This window comes from Cervus elaphus, chromosome 31 (assembly GCF_910594005.1).
Source record: "Cervus elaphus chromosome 31, mCerEla1.1, whole genome shotgun sequence".
Lineage (NCBI taxonomy): Eukaryota > Metazoa > Chordata > Mammalia > Artiodactyla > Cervidae > Cervus > Cervus elaphus.
In genome coordinates this window covers 42,908,863-42,929,293 of record NC_057845.1, presented here as the reverse complement: position 1 = coordinate 42,929,293, position 20,431 = coordinate 42,908,863, and the positions used below count along the sequence as shown (strand labels likewise).

General features: G+C 40.3%; 1 protein-coding gene across 3 annotated transcripts in view; it reads right to left on the bottom strand.

Annotated features, from left to right (window-relative positions):
• COL8A1 (collagen type VIII alpha 1 chain) overlaps positions 1-19,593 on the bottom strand; it is a 156,820-nt gene extending 137,227 nt beyond the window's left edge. Inside the window, exon 1 of one of the 3 annotated variants that reach the window (XM_043892570.1) lies at positions 19,438-19,593. The gene's annotated coding sequence lies outside the window, so the exon portion shown is untranslated. The remainder of the gene's footprint in view (positions 1-19,437) is intronic. The other 2 variants (XM_043892568.1, XM_043892572.1) reach the window with 2 other exon arrangements.
• Positions 19,594-20,431: the final 838 nt, after the last annotated feature.

Here is a 20,431-nt window from a genome sequence, read left to right as displayed (position 1 = left end):
TTCAGATACTGAGATTTTAGTACTGAGATAAACTTTTCAACTGGGCAATATGGAGGAACAGCCAACTTCTTAATCTTCTCAGCGAAAGAGTGACAATAGCCATTTTAAAATATACCAAAATGGATATGTATTTTTTTCAGATTGTGATTGTCTTTAAGAATTAAAACAGGGACTTTCCTGGTGGTCCAGTGGTTAAGAATCTGCCTGGCAATGCAGGGGACATGGGTTCAATCCTTGATCAGGGATCTAAGATTCCCCATGCCATGGAGCAAGAAAGCCCACGCACTGCAACTTTGGAGCCAGTGCGTCCTAACAAAAAATCTCATCTGACACAATGGGGATTCTGAGTGCCGCAACTAAGACCCAAGGCTGCCAAATAAATTAATAATAAAAAAATAGTCAAAACCAGAAATAAAATACAACTATAAAATACTGGGAAATCAGAGGCATACAGGTCTCACAAATGAATGAACATACATGAAAGCCCTTCATACACTACAAAGTTGTATGTTAGACTGTGACAGACTTTAAGGAAACTGTCTCGAAGAAAACAAAAAGCATGATATCTGCTCATTGCTGGGGTGTAATAACCAACTTCAATATCAGAAATCTCTAAGTGAAGGCTCTCAGTGAAACTTCAGCTTTCTGAACCACATAGAACTTTTTTTTTTTCCCTGAAAGAAAGATCGAGCCAGCTTTTCTAGGCACAAAGTTATAGCATTTTCCCCATTTGTCCTAAAAGCAAGTTCAAACTGAGAAACCATCTTAAGGATCGAATGAGTAAGATCTCAAAAAGAAACTAGACTCAAGATTTCATTGAAAGGCAAAGTTCAGCCCCTTCTTTTGTCAGAAAGTTCTAACATCAGAAAAGGACTCCAATGGGGGGAGCTGTGTGCCCAAGTGGACTTTTCACAAATGCATCACACTGGACAGATTCGGACAGATTGGGAACGTGCCCTTCTTTCTGCTAAAGATGTTTTTCCACGCTTGGCCTTCCAAGACCCAGAGTTCAAAGCTTCATGACTACTTTTTTATGCGGGAGCAAATTGACCACAGCACTATTAGAAAAAATTGTGAGTCAGAGTGCTTGGCTCCTTTATTTCTCTCTTGTGTTCTTTGGAAAGGAAAGATTGTAAGGATAGAAACTGGGAAAAGAAAGACTGACTACCTTGCCTCTTTTTTTTTTTGAAGGGTGTTTGCTTAAAAATAATAACCCAAACCAGGCTATTATTGGGATTTATATTAAACATTTCCAAGTTTTGAAATGGGAGCAGTCCACCAGACCCTTGTGAGCTGAGCTTTTGTTTTTCTCGTTATACCAATAGATAAATTGAGTCACTGAGCAGTGAGGTAATTTCTCTGATCTCAGTTGTATTAGATGAAAAGAAAGCATGAACTCAAGGTTTTGGATTCCAGGTAACCACTTTGATCATGCTTTTATAGGAAGCCAACAACCAGAAAGTTAATAATCCGTTATACTGCATGTTAGGGGGATGAGGTTTTCTAGTGTAACAAAAATTCTACTTCATATAATTTATATACATATGTGCACATATGCATGCATACACACTCATATATAGTAGAATGACCTCAACTTTCCTGAGTCTTCAGGGAATGAGACATTTTGGATAAATTAAAATTTTCCTAATAGCTGATAATTTTACAACCACCAGGACAAACATAGGCTTGTTTTTATATGATATATTTGAAATACAGAATTTCCTTTATTCTTAAATGATACTACTAAATATGTCAATATTTTTATTCAGCTGTGATTCAGTGGTTCCCCCAGGAACTTCCTAAAGTTATGGAACTATTTATCTCCTCCACGAATGCCATACACCTTAGAAATTCTGATCATTTTACAGCTCTTTTCCTCCTGTGCTCCTAGGCTTCCATGATTCTATTCCTCCCTGCTGTCAAAGAATTTGTTGCAATCCCTTCCCCTATTCAAATTAGGTACTTTAAGTTCGCTGTGTTCTTGTGGTTTAGTGGCTAAGTCGGGTCCGACTCTTTTGTGATCCCATGGACTAGAGCCCGCCAGGCTCCTCTGTCCATGGGATTTCCCAGGCAAGTATACTGGAGTGGGTTGCCATTTCCTTCTCCAGAGGATCTTCCCAACCCAGGATCAAATTTATGTCTCCTGCATTGGTAGGTGGATTTTTTTACCACTGAGCTGCCAGGTAAGCTCTGTACTTAGGGATCAGAGAACCAAGTTTGTTAGCATTATTTGCAAAGTAGAGGTAAATAAGGTTTGAAGTGAGAAATCCTAATTGCTTATGTTTTTATTTATTTATTTATTTTTCATTTATTTTTATTAGTTGGAGGCTAATTACAATATTGTAGTGGTTTTTGCCATACATTGACATGAATCAGCCAACAGAGTGAAGTAAGCCAGAAAGATAAACACCAATACAGTATCCTAATTGCTTATGAATACAAACCTTAGTGGCTCAGTCGGAAAGAATCCACCTGCAATGCAGGAGACTGCTTGTAATGCAAGAGATCCGGGTTTGATCCCTGGGTTGAGAACATCCCCTGGAGGAGGAGCAACCCACTCCAGCATTCTTGCCCGGGAAATCCCATGGACAGAGAAGCCTGGCGGGCTACAGTCCATGGGGTCACAAAGAGTTGGATGCCACTTATCAACTAAACCACCGCCATACCACGAAGCTTAACAACTATCGTCTTTTCATCTCTGAGTACCTTTGACTTACTTTTTGTCCTCAGTTGTGTTCTGTAGGGTTGAAGTTTTCAGAATGCTAGATAAATGAAAAGTTACCTTAAGCGTATTTTAATTCTGAAATTCAACTTGGAATAATTTATTTTCTTTCTAGTGATTCAGATAATATTCATCCACCCAGCATTTATTGGAAAGCAAAGTGCCTGATTCTATTCCAGGCCCTTAGGATTTCTCAGTGACTTGGGGTCATCCCTAGGACACTCACTCATTTTATCTTGTTGGCAACAGAATTAAAAGATTTCATAACAATTTTAGTTGAAAGAATACCAGATAAAAGAGAGTTTACTGCGTTGTACCTTTTTATATATGTATGCTGAATGTCTGAAGTGTATCTATTAAGGTGTTGACTTGTTGGGTTTTTGGCACCTCAAGAGTAGGTTGGGGCTTGAATCCTTGACAGCTATTGAGTGAAAGCCTTTTCCTGAGTGAGGATGGGCGTGTTGTGAGAGAATGCTGGTCCCAGGGAAGGCTCAGAACACCCTGACCAGCATGAAAAAGGCACAAAAATTGGCCTCCCCTTTGAATAAAAAGGAGTTCTCAGATTCCCTGTGCATTTATGCTTCAGATAGCTTTTTATTGGTTTCTGTACCTTTCAGCTGCTAATCCTAAATGCAGGTGAAACAGTTCTTGATGGCATCTAGCATCTAGGGCTTAGCATGTAGTAGGTCCCCAAAAGCTATATGTTGAATTGTTGAATGAATGAATAAATGAGGTTGAGATCAAAGTCATAAACAAACAAATTAGGATAACTGAACTGGAATGACAGTCTTTTAAGATTCTTATGGCCCTCTTTCCTTTGTCTCATAAACAAAAGTACCTTCTTCTCCTGTAGCTTATTATTTTCCTTATTCTAACATTTGACTTCTTAGAGCCAGTTTTTGAGGGAGTCTGGATTGAAAGTTTTCTTGATAATTAAGGCATAGAGATAAAAAGGCTAGGGTTTTTAAAATAGGAAAATGGAATTCACATAAGATAGGACTCTGAGGTGCTGACATTGAATGTTGTAGGGAGAATGTGCATGACTTAAGAAGGTAAATGAAAAGTTACCTTAAATATATTTTAATTCTGAAACTTGGAATAATTTAGTTTTTACTAGTGGTTTGGATAGTATTCACCCAAATTCATCATTCATATATATAGTCTCTCTATGTAGAATACATATAAGAATCACTTTGCCATACACCAGAAACTAACACAAAATTGTAAGTCAACTATATGTCAATAAAAAAGAAGGTATATTACTGCATCAAAATGCAGGGATCAGGATGTATTTGGAATGCCAGCACCCTAAATGGGAGTGTACAGAGCACAGAAGCATAAAGCTCCAGAGCCCATGGGATGAGCTAAGACCTTAGATGAAACACTAGGGACAGCCATCTCTTTTCTGATGATACCACAGTTGCCTATATGTTATCTACATTGCCCTGGTAATGGAGGGAGGTAGCTTGGGACTGGAGAGGGATTATGCAATCACAGAAATTTCCTCCATTGGCGAACTACTGGGAACACTGATGTAGTGCCATTTAGTACAAGCAAGCAAACAAATAGCAACAACAGCAGAACATAAACAACCTCCTTACTCTCCAAATCCCAAATCCTCCAAAGACCAGAAAGATAGATAAGCCAAAAAATATCCCACACTGCCACCATGACAAGCTCGCTGAAGCACCCTGGAGTAGGAGTCTTAGAGTTCATCAAATGAACTGCAAAGGAAAGAGATCCTTCATTTGCCCTTATTTGCATTATGTATAGAGCAATATTTAAGTATTCAATAATTGGGAGTCATTATTATCAAATAACTTTTACTAAGTGCCTTTTCAGTGCCAGATACTTTCTCATATGTTATCTTATTAAACCTCATAACAATCCAGAGAGGCAGACTAATTCTAAAGCCAAGAAAGTGAACACTGGCTGAGACCCACTGTCTTGCCCAGGGTTCTGTGCTGCTAGGTAGCAGAGGTAGTACATGACCCTGTGACTTCTTCTGCCAAATTCAGTGTTTTTTTTTTGTGACAGTGGCTTCTCGTCTATGGTTTAAGGTGTTTTGTTATTTTTTCTTCCATTAACGAGATGCATTTTGGCCTTAATTAAAAGGGGATTTTTAAATACACTTTACAACTTACAGGCAGGTTTAAAATTAATTGTGTGTTCTTTAAAATCATCAACTGTACAGAAAACAATCTACGAAACTATTCTTGCTAATTATTCGTGGCATTTCTATGTTGCTGGTCCTGTGACTGTTGTTTGTCCACAGATTATTAACAGGGTGTTGTGAATAATTTGGGGATAAAATGTCAATGATGTAGCAGTTAACGAGGAGAGCTCAGGAATATGATTTACTGGTTTCATATTCTGGTTACTTTACTTCTAGCCACGCGACTTTGAAGAAATTACTTCACCTCTCTTACATATCCTGTCTCATAGGAAATTGATCAGGATAAAATGCACTAATATGTAAGATAAAAAAAAGAGAAGCTTTTGGCATTCTGCACTGCGCCAAGTAAACCTTCATTACACATTAACTCCTATCATTGTTGGGAGTTAGAGTTCTATCTTCTTGAAAAGCACATTCTCAATCACTGAATCTGGTTTATGAAGTAATCTTAAAGATCATTCAGCTTCCCTTTGCTGCTGTTTCTCATTTATCCTGCCAGGACCATACCTGGGTGTGATACTCTAGGCCTAGGTGAGTAGAAAGAAGAGGACTTCAGGAATGGGATGATCTAGGTTCATATTCAAGCTCCATCACTTACTATCTAAATGATGTTGTGAAATTTGCTTAATCTTTCTCAGTCTCCACAGACTCGTGTGTGAAATATAGATAAAAATCTCTAATGCAAATAAAGGAATGTATATATAGAATATATGTCATAAACTGCAGATTTCATTGCAAGCTTATTATTATCATCATCAATATTTTCTTATTTAAAAGGCCTCAAATTAAGATACTTACTAATACTCTCTTGCTCATGTGGTAATAATGAATTCTGTTTTATAAAAGCAAGATCTCAAACCTCTCCGGTGTTCTTGCTCTGTTACAAAGGAGTCAGTGGATTCTTTCTTTAGCCACTGGCTCCTGTCTGCAGATGAAAATTTTATTTATATGTATTCAAATGTGATTTAAACACATGGTGATATCTTTGATGACTAAATATTAAAAAAATACAGTTGAAATGTTATTGCTATCTTTATGATACTCTAGGGCTTGCTTATGCTACAATTTGTAAATATTTCACAAGGCAGAGGAAAATACCGACCCATAATTATTTCTCGATGTTGTCTGGCTGATGATCTCAGGGTAAATTCTTTTATTTTATTATTTTAAAAAAAAGTTTTCATTGAAGGTTTTTCCAGTCACTCCAAATAAACTTAGCTGTGAATGGAAAAGATACAGCTGATTGCCCTGGCTTTGTCCACGTCTTTTCTGCTCTGTCCTGCTCTTCACTGAGTCAGAAGGAAAGCATGCGGTATGGCCGACCTCTGAAATCATTAAACAACTCCTGTAAACTGTTGCTGCTAGAGACACATTCTGGTTTATTTTCTGAAAGCTTATTAATAAGTCAGAGTCTAATCTGCAGCCAGACTGTTTGATCACTTTGCTCTTGGCTTTGCAGGCACAGGGTTTTATTGTGTGGTTGGCCTGTTGGCATGATGATTCCTGAAGGGCCGTTGGTAAGCCAGCAAATGCCAGGGGCGCATCATTGTCAAATTCCAAAGACCTGTGACCTTCCCTGACCTGCTGGGAGAGATTTAGCCTTCTTCAAAGAGCCTCAGATTGGGCACTAGAAATAGAGACAAAAATGCTATGGGAAAGTCTATCATTGAGAACTAACTTCCTTCAGAAAGTGATGGGACTTCAGGGGGTAATAAAAATCTGGTGGCTGAACTTGTTTCAGATTCTCAGGGACAGTCTTTCTCTGTAGAAAAGGTCATTTTGAAAATTAAAGAAATTCTGTTTCAGCAGGTCTGAAACATGTTTAAAAAACATTTAAAACATATTTTTCCCCCAAAGGGAAAAGAGAAGAGATAGTTATGCATAATGGAACCTTTTCTTTCAGAGACTCAGTTCAAATCATTCTTCATCTCATTTTGGTTTTAGAGTGATAAAGAATCCAGGTAGTGATACAGTGCCATTCTGAGTGAGTTTAAACTGTTAAAAAAGCAAAGGCAATCTGTATTATTTTATTAATATTATGTATGTATGGGAGAGGACGTCTTTAAGAGATTATAACTTTAAGAGGCAGACCCAGCAGTCTAGCAATGCACTGAGCACATTTGTTGAATACTACCGCAATCATGGCATTAGCTGAGGATACAAAAAAGAACTGAATTCAATTTTTTTCCCAATAGTTTATATGCTCATCAAGGTTACAAGACATAGCACACAAAAAGTTAAATATTCTGTGTTGTCCAATACAGTAGCCACTAGCCACATGTGGCTATGTCATTTTAAATTTAAAGAGACTACAAAAATATAAAATAAAAGTCCATACCTCAGTTGCACTAGCCACATGTCAAGTACTCGGTTGCCATATGTAGCTGGTGGCTACCATATTGGACGGTTCAGTTATAACACATTTCTACAATTGCAGCAAGTTCTAATAGCCCCAATTTCTTCAATACAGGGTACAGGCAACACATAAGTGATATTTACAATAACTACCAACCAGTTGAGAATAAGGAAGAATCAATGCAGGCTGCAATACTTAGGAAGATCTTAGGAGGACCTTCAATTTATAGTTATTTTGACAAGTGTAAAGAACAGTGGGGGCATAGTCAGTAGAAAAAAGAGGAAAGAATATTTGGGGGAAGAACAGTCCATCTGACTTAGGTCAAATTCCTGGTACAGACTGGAGAGCGGTAAAAATAGAAAGCTGGATTGGGGTAAGAGGGATGGAGGGACTGGCTGGCAAGCTAAGGTGTTTCATCTGTTCTCTAATGCTAATGAATAGTTTTGAGCAGGTTACAGATAGTCCTGGGGAGTGGCACCACCCAGCAAATAATCTTGCCTTATGCTTGAACTGCAAGGAGATCCAACCAGTCCATCCTAAAGGAGATCAGTCCTGGGTGTTCATTGGAAGGACTGATGCTGAAGCTGAAACTCCAGTACTTTGGCCACCTCATGCGAAGAGTTGACTCATTGGAAAAGACACTGATGCTGGGAGAGATTGGGGGCAGGAGGAGAAGGGGATGACAGAGGATGAGATGGTTGGATGGCATCACCAACCCGATGGACGTGGAATTTGACCTAAGTTTGAGTAAACTCCTGGAGCTGATGATGGACAGGGAGGCCTGGTGTGCTGCGATTCATGGGGTCGCAAAGAGTCGGACACGACTGAGAGACTGAACTGAACTGAACTGATGTAGTTAGGTATTCAGAAGGCTCATATTTAATATCAGTCTCCCACTGGGGGTTCATCCTGAGCCTTACAAACAGCTACAGAGTTGAGCCTAGTAATACTCTGTGTGTGTGTGTGTGTGTGTGTGTGTGTGTGCGCACGCGTGCGCACGTGCTTCTTGGAACAACCTACAGGGATAGGGAAAAGCATATTTAGAGCCTCTCGTGTACCATCACTGCATTTTGTCCCCTCATCCCTCTTTTTCTTTTCACATTTATCAAGTTTCTCTTGTGTGCTAAGCATCGAAGGTGCAGAGATAAGCAGCACACAAATCCTACAAGGGGATCACTGTCTTATACAAAGACGTGGCCGTGACAGGGCTGTGCACAGAACACTGGTGGACGTGGGGAGATGCACATGCGGTCAAGACGGGCTGGGTGCGGGCAGGTCTTTTCAGAGGGGAAGTTTGCTGATCTCAGAGGAGGAGTACAAATTAAGTCAGTAGATCAAATGGGGAATGCTCCTGGCAGAGAGGGAAGATCAAGCACAAAACTACAACGTAAAGCAGAATGTGACCATGTGGAAAGACCTAGACCTTCTTTCCTCTTTTGTCTTTGGCACAGCACAAAGGAAGGGCTCAGAGTGTAATTATTTTCTACATACAAGCTTCCCCTGCTCTCTGAAACCAGAGCATGAGTATGAAATCTTTCATACGGCAAAATGGGGTTAAGTGAAGAAGCAGCTACCTCAGGACACATCTTGTTAATGGATGCAAAAAATAAATCCAGAATAAGCACAGATGCTTACCGACACGGTTCAGAGCTATGGCGGCTTGATGCTGAGTGTAATTCCTGGGGAAGGAGCTTGGCAGTGTGGAATGCTATTAGGTTGGCCAAAAAGTTTGTTTCGATTTTCAATACCATATTACGGAAAAACGTGAATGAACTTTTTGGCCAACCCAACATTGTCGCATTCCGCACCGCCCCCCCCCCCCCAATAAAGGTGAAAATCTTCTTTGGATTTCTTTAGATTAGCAGAAACAGGTAGTAATATAGGTCTTTCATAGAAGTGAAGTGGCATAAAGTAACTTTTGGAAAGGGGGGGTATCTGTACACCCTCAAATAGGTTAAGCAGCAGGTGTAAAGACAATAGACTTTTGTCTAGGTGACTCACGTGGCTTGGAGCCTCAGTTAAACTGTCTTTACTCTCTTCACCTGGGTATGGAATACAGCAAGAGTCGAAGAATGATCCAGGGAGCTGGATTCAAGTGTGTTTCACACGCCAGAGTACCTTTGTTCTAGGCTGTTCCTCATATACTCATGGGAATTTCTCCTGCTTGAGGAATGACATGCTTGCTTGTCACTCTTTTTCCCAGACTCATGCCAAGCAACTTGGGATCACTTGGGGAGAATTTATGGAGAAACCTTAGACCTTATAAATTACCCCAGGGAGAAATGATAGCTTTTTTTGTTTATTTTTCTAGTTACACAGACCTTACTTCTTTGGCTCTGAAATGGCAGCATGCTTTTAGGAAAAAAATACAGAAAAGAAAAAGAAATTAAAATCACAGTATTAAACAGAAAACAGAGCCAGTCGGCAGTGTCTAGGAACAGAGCCATTGGAATTCTCTCACTTTCTTTATGAGTCAGAGGTAGTGACACAGGAGTCGATATTTTTTCTTCCTTTTATGATATGACGAGACCTCAGGAGAGGCACCATGAAGCAGCAGGAAACCTATGGCCTTTGGAGCATGACTGGGATGGGAATCCTGGCTCTGTCACTTCTAGCTGGGTGACCCTGGGCAAGCTGCTTGACCAAATAGATGCTCCGTTTTTCTCATCTTTGAATTGGGAATGATAATACCACCCTTGTACTGCTGGTGTAAGCAATAGAGATAATGAGAGCAGTACAGTGTCTGGTTCTGTGAGCCACTTACTAGGTGGTGTCTATAATTGTAACTAGAAATGATGAGTTTGAGTTTTTCCCTTGGATGACTGTGAACTTATTTTCTTAAAGGAAAGGATGCTACACTGCAATGCTTTTGGGATACTGGCCTCCAAGCATGATCTTTGTCGAGGGGAAAGAGATGTCCCAGAGTAGAACCCTAAGAGAAGTAGTCAATTTGATACGGGTAGGAGGTCTGAGTGTCATCGGTAAACCAATAAGCCCTGGTGTAGCAAGATATACTAGAATATCAGTGTGTTCCTCTTCCAGGAATTAGCTCCCTATTGATGGTGATAAAGTAAATTCTCAAGAAAAAATGTTTGGTTAATGATCTTGATTAATTAGTGGTGTTTATGTTGAACAGCTCATTGAGCTGTTGGGTTGTTGAGCTCATTGAGCTGTTGGGTTGTTGAGCTAATTCATGAAATTATCCAGGCTGCCCATTTACTGACTTATTACTCATTATTGGCCATTTCTTTATTTGTAACACAATATCCTGACACTGAGAAAGATGAGGGAAGGAACAGATCATTTCAGTCTACCCAATATTCTCCCCACTTCCCCTATTTCCTTTCCTTCTTTCTTCCCATCACTCCCTCCCCTCTTTTTCTCTCTCATTTACTGTTTAACTTAACTATTGGTAAATTATTTTAACATTTCTGCTGTTCTTATCATAAAGAACTTAGTCATGGGGCCAAGACATGTTCACTTGCTTCTTTTCTCCCCTTTTCAATTGGGTTTGGAAATCACACTGGGATTGTTTCTTACTTTATGGTTTGACATAGCACATAATCTATACTGACGCTCCATGCATATTACATATTAACTGGTAACACTGAAAATATCATGTCCCAGTAAGTCTTGGATTAACTTAAACTGAAAACAGTTGAGGCTTGTGATTCCTAAACTGTCCCATAAAATACCAGACCCAAGAGATGCCCTCAGGTTGAGAAGATTTGTCATCGAATATGTTGTGTTCACACTATTTACTGTAACTTTTTTGAAGAATGAAAATACACAGAGCATATTAAGGTCTTTATGAAATCTTGTAAGTAAAATTGTAAAATAATAAGCAATTGGTAAAATTACTTGTATTAATTGTAAAATAATAAGTAAAATTGGTCATGTTATTTCACTGAGTATTTCTAAAGTTTATTTGACCATAGAACCTTTTCCTGTATAAACATGTTAATATCCCATATATTACTGGTTTTGAAACACACTTTGGAAAATGCTGAAGAAGTGGCATTTAGAAATTTTATACTATAACAGTCACTATTAAAAATATCTTTCTCCAGTAAAACAATTTTAAAAATCACAAAAACTTTTTTTTCTGTATGAGGAATTTTTTTGACTGGTGTCAAGATAATGAATAGGTGAACATATAGGCCTCTTGAGACTCTTGAAGTCATAGTTTAATTATTGTTTCTTTCCCTTTTTCTACTTACCCTAGGCCTTATCTGGCCCCTTGGGACATGTAATATTGTCCTCTGTACTATAAGAAATAAAAATGCTCCTAGTATATCTTGGAAAGTTATGTGCTTGTTTGGCACTGTATTCCTATTCCATTTTAACTTGGTTTTTTGTAAATGCCAAGAGCCATCTCCAGGTGTCCTGAGTGCAATCAATTAACTATGTATGCTTAAGTAGCACCATTCTGTAAAATATTTGGCAAGGCCTTAATTGCCTCTAAAGAGAGTGGTTCTTTGAGAATTGTTCTTCTATTCAAGATAAGTAAATTAAGGCATAAAGATGATCAAGGCCCCAGAAACAGTCAAGGTGTTCTGGGGACTAAAACACTGAAAATTCCTAGAATAGAGGATTCTCAGGCCACATGCATACCAACTTCACAGCTTCATCTCTACTGAGATCACTAATAGTCCTAGAGAGAGGATTGCTCTGTTTTCCTGTGAATGTCATAATTTTTACAAAGCAAGCTGCCCTTTCCTGGTATGCCAGGGATTTTTTTTTTTTAATGTTCCTAATTGATCTCTCTCCTCTAGAGGGTTCTGAATTTTGCAATTGTCTCAAGTCTTAACAAGCCATCCCCACACCACTGTGCAATGGAAATGTTCAACAGAAAGGTATTCACTTCGGTCTAGGCAAGACTCTGACTGCTGCCTGGAGAAAAGAGGATCCTGGAGTGTAGGTTCTGAGCCATCTTGATTGGACAAAGCCTTTTTGGCCCATTTCTGCCTCCCTCTTTCTTGCAATTCCCTTCCCCTCTCCTGGGGACCAGGAGTTGATCCTGGCAGGACACTAGGGCTTCCCTTTGGAACCCAAGAGGTTTTCTCAGCCCTTGACTCTGTGCTTGTCTGCTGCTGACCCCCAGCTGATGTGGTTTATTTATTGCTGAATTGAGCATTTAGTCCTGAACGTTTAAGTCTTGGCTGGTGGTGGCCTCGGAAAGAACATTTTCTAAGATTGCCATGGTTTTCTTTCAAATAAACTCCTACATGCCTGGACATTTCTGGCATTGCTGAAATGCAGGTGATTTATTTGTAGAGGCTTAAATTGGGATTTTTTTTTTAAAGGAAAACCAGCAATGTGGTATACTCCTGTGCTACATTTTAGCCACTGGTTGTAGAAGACACGTTGTTCTGTCTTTTATCAGGAAAATGAAAATCTGAAGGCTCCCTCTGGGAACAAATCAGTTTTCTGTTCTGAGACACTCAACCCCCCGGCTCCCTCTACTGGTCAATAACCTCCGTCCCCACTCACGGGACAGGGGGGGACTAGGGTCAGCTGGGAGCTAGAAGGGGAACTGGACATGAAGTTAGGGACTGTGGATCCAATAGCCTATTTTTGCTGCAGATTCTTTATCTTCCTTCACTCTTCCTACCTCAACAGTCTTGGTCACCCAAGCCTCAAATTCTTAGCTCCACCTAGCGTCTCCCTTCCTGTATTCCTCAGGCTTGTCTTGTATATGCCCTTTAACAAGAGGCCACTTGTCTGGCTTTATAGCACGGATGAACACTATGACCTCTCGATGGGAAAACTGTTAAGTACAGATCTTCAAAGAAATATAATAATGTACAGTCATCGCTTTGAATTTATGAACCAAGTTTAGATTTATCTTTAGCGTGCATGCGGTATGATAGAGGAGACGTACTAAATGGGATGGGAGCTCACAAAATATCTCCCAGCTGCCCCAGGACAACACTCCTCAACCAGCTCTGAAGATCTGCTGTCCTGCTGTAAACTGAGGGCAGCTGTGGCTTAGCCATGCCGCTGCTGGGTGGCCAAATGTCTTTCTAAATCGGCCATAGTTCCCTCATACATGACACCTTAATGGTGGCCCAGAATTTCAGCAAAACAGCTGTTTTATCTAGCTAACAGAGAGGACTAGAAAAGCTCCCCAACAGGCTGATACATTTTGTTTCCTGGAGAAGCCAACAGCTGACATCCATACCCAGGCCTGTTCAGTTAGTTGGAAAAGTAGTGCATGAAGTGACTAATTGTCTTTAATCTCAGCACATCAAATGATGCCAATGCCTAAATATCCCGAGATGTAAACACATCAAGAGAGCTTAAGAAAGACAATCTTCAAGAAAGACTTACTTAAAAGTATGTTTTCACAGTGAAGCTTAGTCACGGACCATATAAATTTTAATATACAATAAACCAATTTCAGAAACACAATGACTATTTCAAAGTTCTGCAAACAATTGTCAGGCATGCTTTAGAGGAAAGTGAAGAAGCATCTGAGGTAACATCTTTCTCTTTCTCAGTAAGTTCTTTCTAGAAAAGATACAAGAATATTCTTTTCTACCTTTATCACTTTCCATATTGGGGTAACTTTATGTATTATGAAAAGTTGCATTTTTATCTTAGCAGAGAACATTTTGATGTCATGATATCCATGGAGTTAGTACTCTGGGTCAGAGTCAAGTTTAAAATGAGGTCAATGAGGTTCCATTCTCAGTGGAAGTCCAGTTAAGGGTTAAGAAGAGTTTTAATAGATGTAAAATTTATAAACCTTCCCCCATGTGAGCCATTCCTAATATTGTACTATACAGAGAGAAGTCTGACCCAAATAGTGTTTTACTTCCCAAACATTTGAGTGGGTCTTAGCTCTGACAATCATGTTTAAAAAAATCTCTTCTCTGGAGTTTCTCCCTCTTCTGTTTTAGAGGAATGGATCCTCTTAGCTGCACTATCTTCTCTCTATACTCTTGACCCCTTGATAATCCCTCTCTGGTGTCATAACACTTCTCATGCCTACACCCCTTAACCAGTATGTTCCTTAATGGTCCATTATGCATATTTTGTCCTTTCTTTCATTAAAGACCTGGGGAGATTCCAGGTATATTGATAACACACTGTCAATGTGATGTGAGAAGAGGAAGGTTATGCTGTAAATCATCACATAAAAATAATACATTTGTTCTGTCATGGAAAAGCTGGAACTCAATCTTAAGCCTGCTGCAAAAAATAGCATTATTCCTACAACTCAGGCAAATGTGAGGATTAATGAAATCTCTGTAGGCAGGGAAATGACTCAGCCATTGACAAGGCTAAATGGACTCTCCTGCATTACTTAAAGCACCAGGGAATCTTAAATTTGATATACTTGGGATCTGAGTCTCTGTAAGTACCTATAGACTTGTAAGGATTTTTATGGAAGGAGTTAAGAAATATGGATATTTTATACGTAGCCTCTTTTTTTTAAAATCAATCACTCACTTTCTCAACACAGGTTTACCAAGCAGCTATTACATATAAGACCCTGGAATGAAGAGAAAAAGACCATAAGGTGCCTGTGATGGAGACCACCAGTGACTTCACTCTTCACAAGGGATTGTACCAGTGTTTCTAAATGTTCTGCAGGAGAGGTACAGCTGAAGCCCCAAACCTCTACCAGTTACGGTTTTTGAGAACTCTGTATTTCATGTTTCAACAGAATTCTCATCACAGTCAGAGACATCTTAGATACACACTATATGGGGAAGACACATTATAGTTATTCAAAATAGAGCCCTGATCAGAGGGTTCGGTCATACGAACTCCAGTCCTGCTTCTCCTACTCATGTCTGGGTGACCTTAGGAAAGACATCAACCTCTCTGACTCTTCTCATCCGTAAAATTAACTTTGTTAAAATTACCTCCAAGGATTCTTTTAGCCTTTGTACTGTGTGATTCCCTAAATAAATTTTTAAACCCCCAAAAGTTAGACTAGAGCCTAGATAAATAAAACTGCTTGGAAGCTTCATTTCAGTTTGGAGGCATGGAGCAAGTTTAAATTACTTATCTTCTAGGTATAGGAATTAAGATTTAGAAAAATGTAAAGGTTTTTTATTTGTTGGAGTGAAAATCTACATCACCTGTTTAAGATAAGTATGAGACTTTTGATAATGAGAAATGCCACAGCTATGAGAGGTACTCCAGAAACTATAAGATCTATAAGGATTGAAAAGAGATTTCTTTCACTGAAAGAAAAAAAAGGAGGTAGCACAAAGAGGCATGACTGCATCTGTAAATCCTGTACCAAAGGAGAGAAGGACAGCTTTCATTTCCCAGGAAGGACAGTGGGAGTGAGCCCAAAATTAACAGAGGGGATTAAAGGTTGACCATCAATGTGTTTTGATATTTGACATAATCAGTTATAGGTGTCCACAATAGCTTTTGCTGTTATGTTACACTGAGAAGTGAGAATTCATTATTATTTTAGCAGATTACTCTATGATCAGTTTTTGGGAACATTTTTGTTTCAGTCACTTCGGTTTGATTCCTTGCAATTTCAACAGCTTTGTGGATTTGCATTCACAGGGCCCCCAGATTATAGACATTCCGACCGTGTGTGACTCCCTTTAGCCCTCTTGTTGCAAATCTATTTGCTTGAAGATAGACTATAAGAACCTCTTTCCTCAAACAGCAAATGTAGTTCCCAAGTTGATAGTGGAATGTCTAATTAGTGGCTTCTCTGTTGGTGCTGAAATGTGGTTACTATTCTTTCCCAGTCTTCACTCCCTGGGTCTCTGCAAAGGGGAAGTTGAGCAGAGCTCTAAATTAGTACTTGGGGGTGTAAACTGATATTAATGACTGTCAGGTCATTGGAAGATCTTTTTCATTATATCCTTAGCATTTTGAAACAACCTGCAAGCTGGCCTTTTTATTTTTTAATTTAAATTTTTAGATGCTTTGGGTAGTAAGGGGTTCTTTTTTACACAATGCTAAAGTGATTCTCTAAATTCCAGAGGGCACTCATTCTTCTCTCTGTATCTTTTTTTTCCATTTCACTCAGTAGCTAGAACAATGAAACTCTCAGAAGACTGCTCTCTAGTCTTGAGATCTATACTTTCCTTGAGTTATGCATATGGATGTTCATGGGGGCCTGGTGGAAGAGAAGGAAGCCAAGGCCTGAAGAAAGACCTAATATTCAGAGGGTTACTTGGAGGACCAGAGATTGGCAAATACTGCTGCATCTCAATCACGCTACAGGTTGCCATATCACAGTTGAAGACCATGGATAGGGAGGAGTAGACAGCTGCCTCTAACTTCTAATTTTCAAATAGTTACTGAACATTGGGCCCTTTGAGAGAGTTAGAGGTGGATTTGTTGACATGAACAACCCATTAGTTAAAAATTTGTTCTGAGGCTTTTTATGTTATAATGTAGCTTTTATTATAAAATTATAACTGGCAAAGATCTATGGGTTTTAATGTGGGGCAGACCTGAAATCATGTTGGTCTTTAGAAGGGCTGTTCTTTTCTGTTACAGAAGGGTGTAGTAGAGATGAATCTTAAATTATTAGAAATACTATCATTGATTTAAAAACAACAACAACAGCAGATATGGATTTTGTTCCCCATATTCCACATAAAAAAGAGCAAAAAGAAGTTGCATTTGTTACAGAGATTCTGGGCTTTCTATTGTAGGGCACTTTCTAGGAGTAGCTCTGCCCAGCTTCCCCTCTCAATTCTCTGTTCATTCCAGCCCCTTCTCCTTGATTCTTGTTTCACAAATGGAATTAAGGTAGGATATACCTTCTGATTATGGGAAGAATACTGTTTTATAATTTGGGGAATAGCAGAGGATCTAAAATGTGTGTTTCCCTAAATGTAACAGGCCCTCTAGATCAACCAAGCACCCTTCCCATGTGTCTCTAGTGAAACATGCAGTCACTTTTCTTTAATAAGAAACATTATAGGAGTCATTCACATCTTGCTGGAGTGGTATGGGTTGGTATGGCCATGAACCAACCCAATCCAGGGGCAGCTATACAACAGCATAGACAAGACTCATGCCTCTATATCCTGTGCAAAGGGGGAGACATTGCAGGGACTCCATGAATCCCCACCACTGATTTTTCTATAAACTTAAGAAGGAAACTTATGGAGAAAGTATCATTTTTAGTGTCTGGTAAAGACCCCTGGGAAAGTGAGGTCATGAGCAGTCTAGGATGATCTCATCCAGTTATTTAGGGTGTTGAATGTGATGGCACATGGGGAGAGAGGTTTCTGTGAAATGGCTCATAGCTGGTAGAGTGGATTAAGTGCCAGGAAAAGCAGAAGCAAGCCCCGGGGGAACACTTTTCATCCCCACATTTAGGAATCACAGGGAGCTCTTTTACACTGGCAGCACTTTTTTTCATTCCTCCCAGAAAAGATAACTTTCCTCAGGGGGATCTGGTGAATGAAGCAGTGTATTTTCACCCTTGTGATGATGGGCGTGAATCCGGCACTAACATAAAAGAGGAATTAGCTTGGACATACCACACACTTGGTTTGGCCCGGTCCCATACCTGTGCTCTTGTCATGGCTGATTACCCACTTACAGCAAATATGAAGCAAGCATTCTGCACTGTGGCTTGAGATAAAAGGTATTTTAATATGCTCAGGTCACATATTATCATGGCCAATAGTAATTTTATATCATTTTCTTAAAGGAAACCGCACTCCTCGTAATAATTTTTTCCAATGAAGCCAAATTTCACATGACAGAAAGTTTTACATATAACTTTTTCATTTGAATAATAACATTGAATCCTCTCCATGCCAAATAGAAATTTTAAATATCTTTATTATTTCTTTTGATATGCAAGCGATAAGGAGGAAAGGTTTGGAAGACCCTCAGTTAAACTTCTAATGATTCTAATTTCTTTAAGAGTGAAGAATTTTTTACAGCTTTGGAGACTTTTCTTTTTTCAAGTGAAACAATATAAACAAACCAAAAAAAAAAAAAATAAAAAAGGAAAACTTTTCCTCTCTTACTTTAAGAACCTTGAGGGCTGAAACAGTGGTTTGGTTTCCTGACTGCCAGCTTTGGTTTGCCGTCTCTCAGCTGTCTTGTGCAATTCCCCAGAGGAAATATTTGAAGAGGGTTTTTCTCCCACATGAGAGAGTTTCATCCCACACAGCCCGCAGATTCTGACTGCAAACTTCATGGACTAAGTGTCTGGTTTTTCAGAAGTAGCTGCGGAGGCCGTTTTTCCTTCGCAGGTGCATGGCACACATTCTCAGACCTCAGAGATCAGGATGTAAAGTCCGAAGTCTTTAAAAATGAGGGTAGCCTAAAGGCTCTGTCTCTCTGCCAATCGGGTCCATTTTTACTAGGTAAGGGAAAAGAGGGTGACAAGCAGGGATCCAGCTTCCAAAGCCTTCGAGCTGATCGTTCTTTACAACCCTCGGGTGTAAACAGAAGTATTGGATAATCTGGCCTGTATTTTTCTCTGACTGTGAAACACATTGAAATGCTTTATGTTTAGGTGTGTGTCTAGAAATTCGTGAAGTTCTTTTATACACTTTTCTATTCCAGCACAATTCTCATTTTAGGACGACTTGAAAAGACAACTTCGTGCTCTCACCGTTGTGCTGTAGCTTGTCAATTTGGATTTGTTCTTTCCTATCTACAGCCACCTGATCATGGTCTCTGGGCAAAGGGTACCCGCTGGCATCATTTTTTCCAAGCACTTAAACCTGGAAAGATATTTTTTAAAGGACTCACAGAAGCTGTCTTGGGGGTTTGGAAAACATGGCAAAATTGTTAGCAGACCTTTGTGCTATTTTTAGGAAACTAATTGTGTTCTTTTAAAGTACATTTTTGACAATGGGACAGAGTTTTCCTTGCCCCCACTGTTAGGTGAAATATTTACAATGAAAAGCGGTCAGGAAAACACCCCAAACAGATACACTTTAACCTCGGCAACAGCCAGCAACCCGGGGCAAAAGTGATTTAAAAGGAGAAAAGGTTTTTGCAATATTTATGCTGCTGTTTCTGCCCCAAACGAACTTTTATTTTACCGTTCAAACAGAAGTTTGTTTTCAAACCAGTTGCTGGTTTAAAGGAGCAGCCGATCTGGCATCCATAAGGATCAGCTCTAACCAAACAGTAAGCACGTTGACCAGGGGAAAACTGATTCCCCCGAAGCAACCCCCAGTAGGTCAGATGCCTGCAGAAGGGTTATCTTACCTTGAGCACGTAAGATCCAGGAGAGAGGCTCGGGGGGCTCCCGCAGGAGAGGACCGGGAAAGTGCTCTGATCCGCTGCGGGTAACATGCACTTGGCTTTTATGGGCAGGTGGGAGGAGCCGCTCCTCATGGTAGGTGGGCAGAGGAGCAGCGGCGGGCGGGCAGCCCCGGGAAGCTGGACACTCTTCTCTGGGGAGGGGCGGGGAGGGCAGAGCCAGGAGCCCGGGAGAGGGAGGAGGGGTGGGGAGGGAGGAGGGATGCGGAGCGGAGGAAGCGGTGGAAACGGGAGAGGAGGGAGAAGGAGAGAAAAAGAGAGGGACAAGAGAGAAAACTTATCAAGGGATGTAGTCAGTCCACGGACAGGGAAAAGATTGGGGAGAAAATGAATAGGAGACCGAGACAGTCCAACAGGCCAGATACGGAGGGAAAGGGGAATTTGATTATTTTCCATTTTGCAGGACATTTTAGATGGTAGTGGTGCTGGGGAGCGAGTTGGGAGTGCCGGAGATAACAATAGGTGTTTTCTGTGAATTCGAAAAGCTAAGTAACGGTTCAGGAATATTTGAAATGTCACAGGCAAGGGGAAGGAGGGGAGGCTGGCCGTCGGGGTAGCACATCCCGAGCCCTGGGTGGGCGGCGCGGAGGAGGGCTCTCTGCCCTCCGGCGCCCTGGTCTCCCGCCACCCGCGGGTGAGAGCCGGCCCTTCACTCATCACTCCCCACTGTGATGTGTGACCAGCGAGTTCGCCTGGAGCTGCCGAAAAAGTGCGCAGCATCCAGAGGCCCCTCTTGAGACTTCTGCAGCATTAAGGTAAATCCAGCAGAGGTTGGAGAGGATCAGCGGAGATTGGCTTGTGGAGAAAGGAACCTCAAAACCAGCCTCGGTCCTCCAACATCTGCTTATGTAACAGGATTGCAGGGCTCTCTGCCCTCTGGTTATTTTCGGTATTTTAAAAACCCTCATTCCTAGCAATTGGAAAACGTCTTGGTGCCATA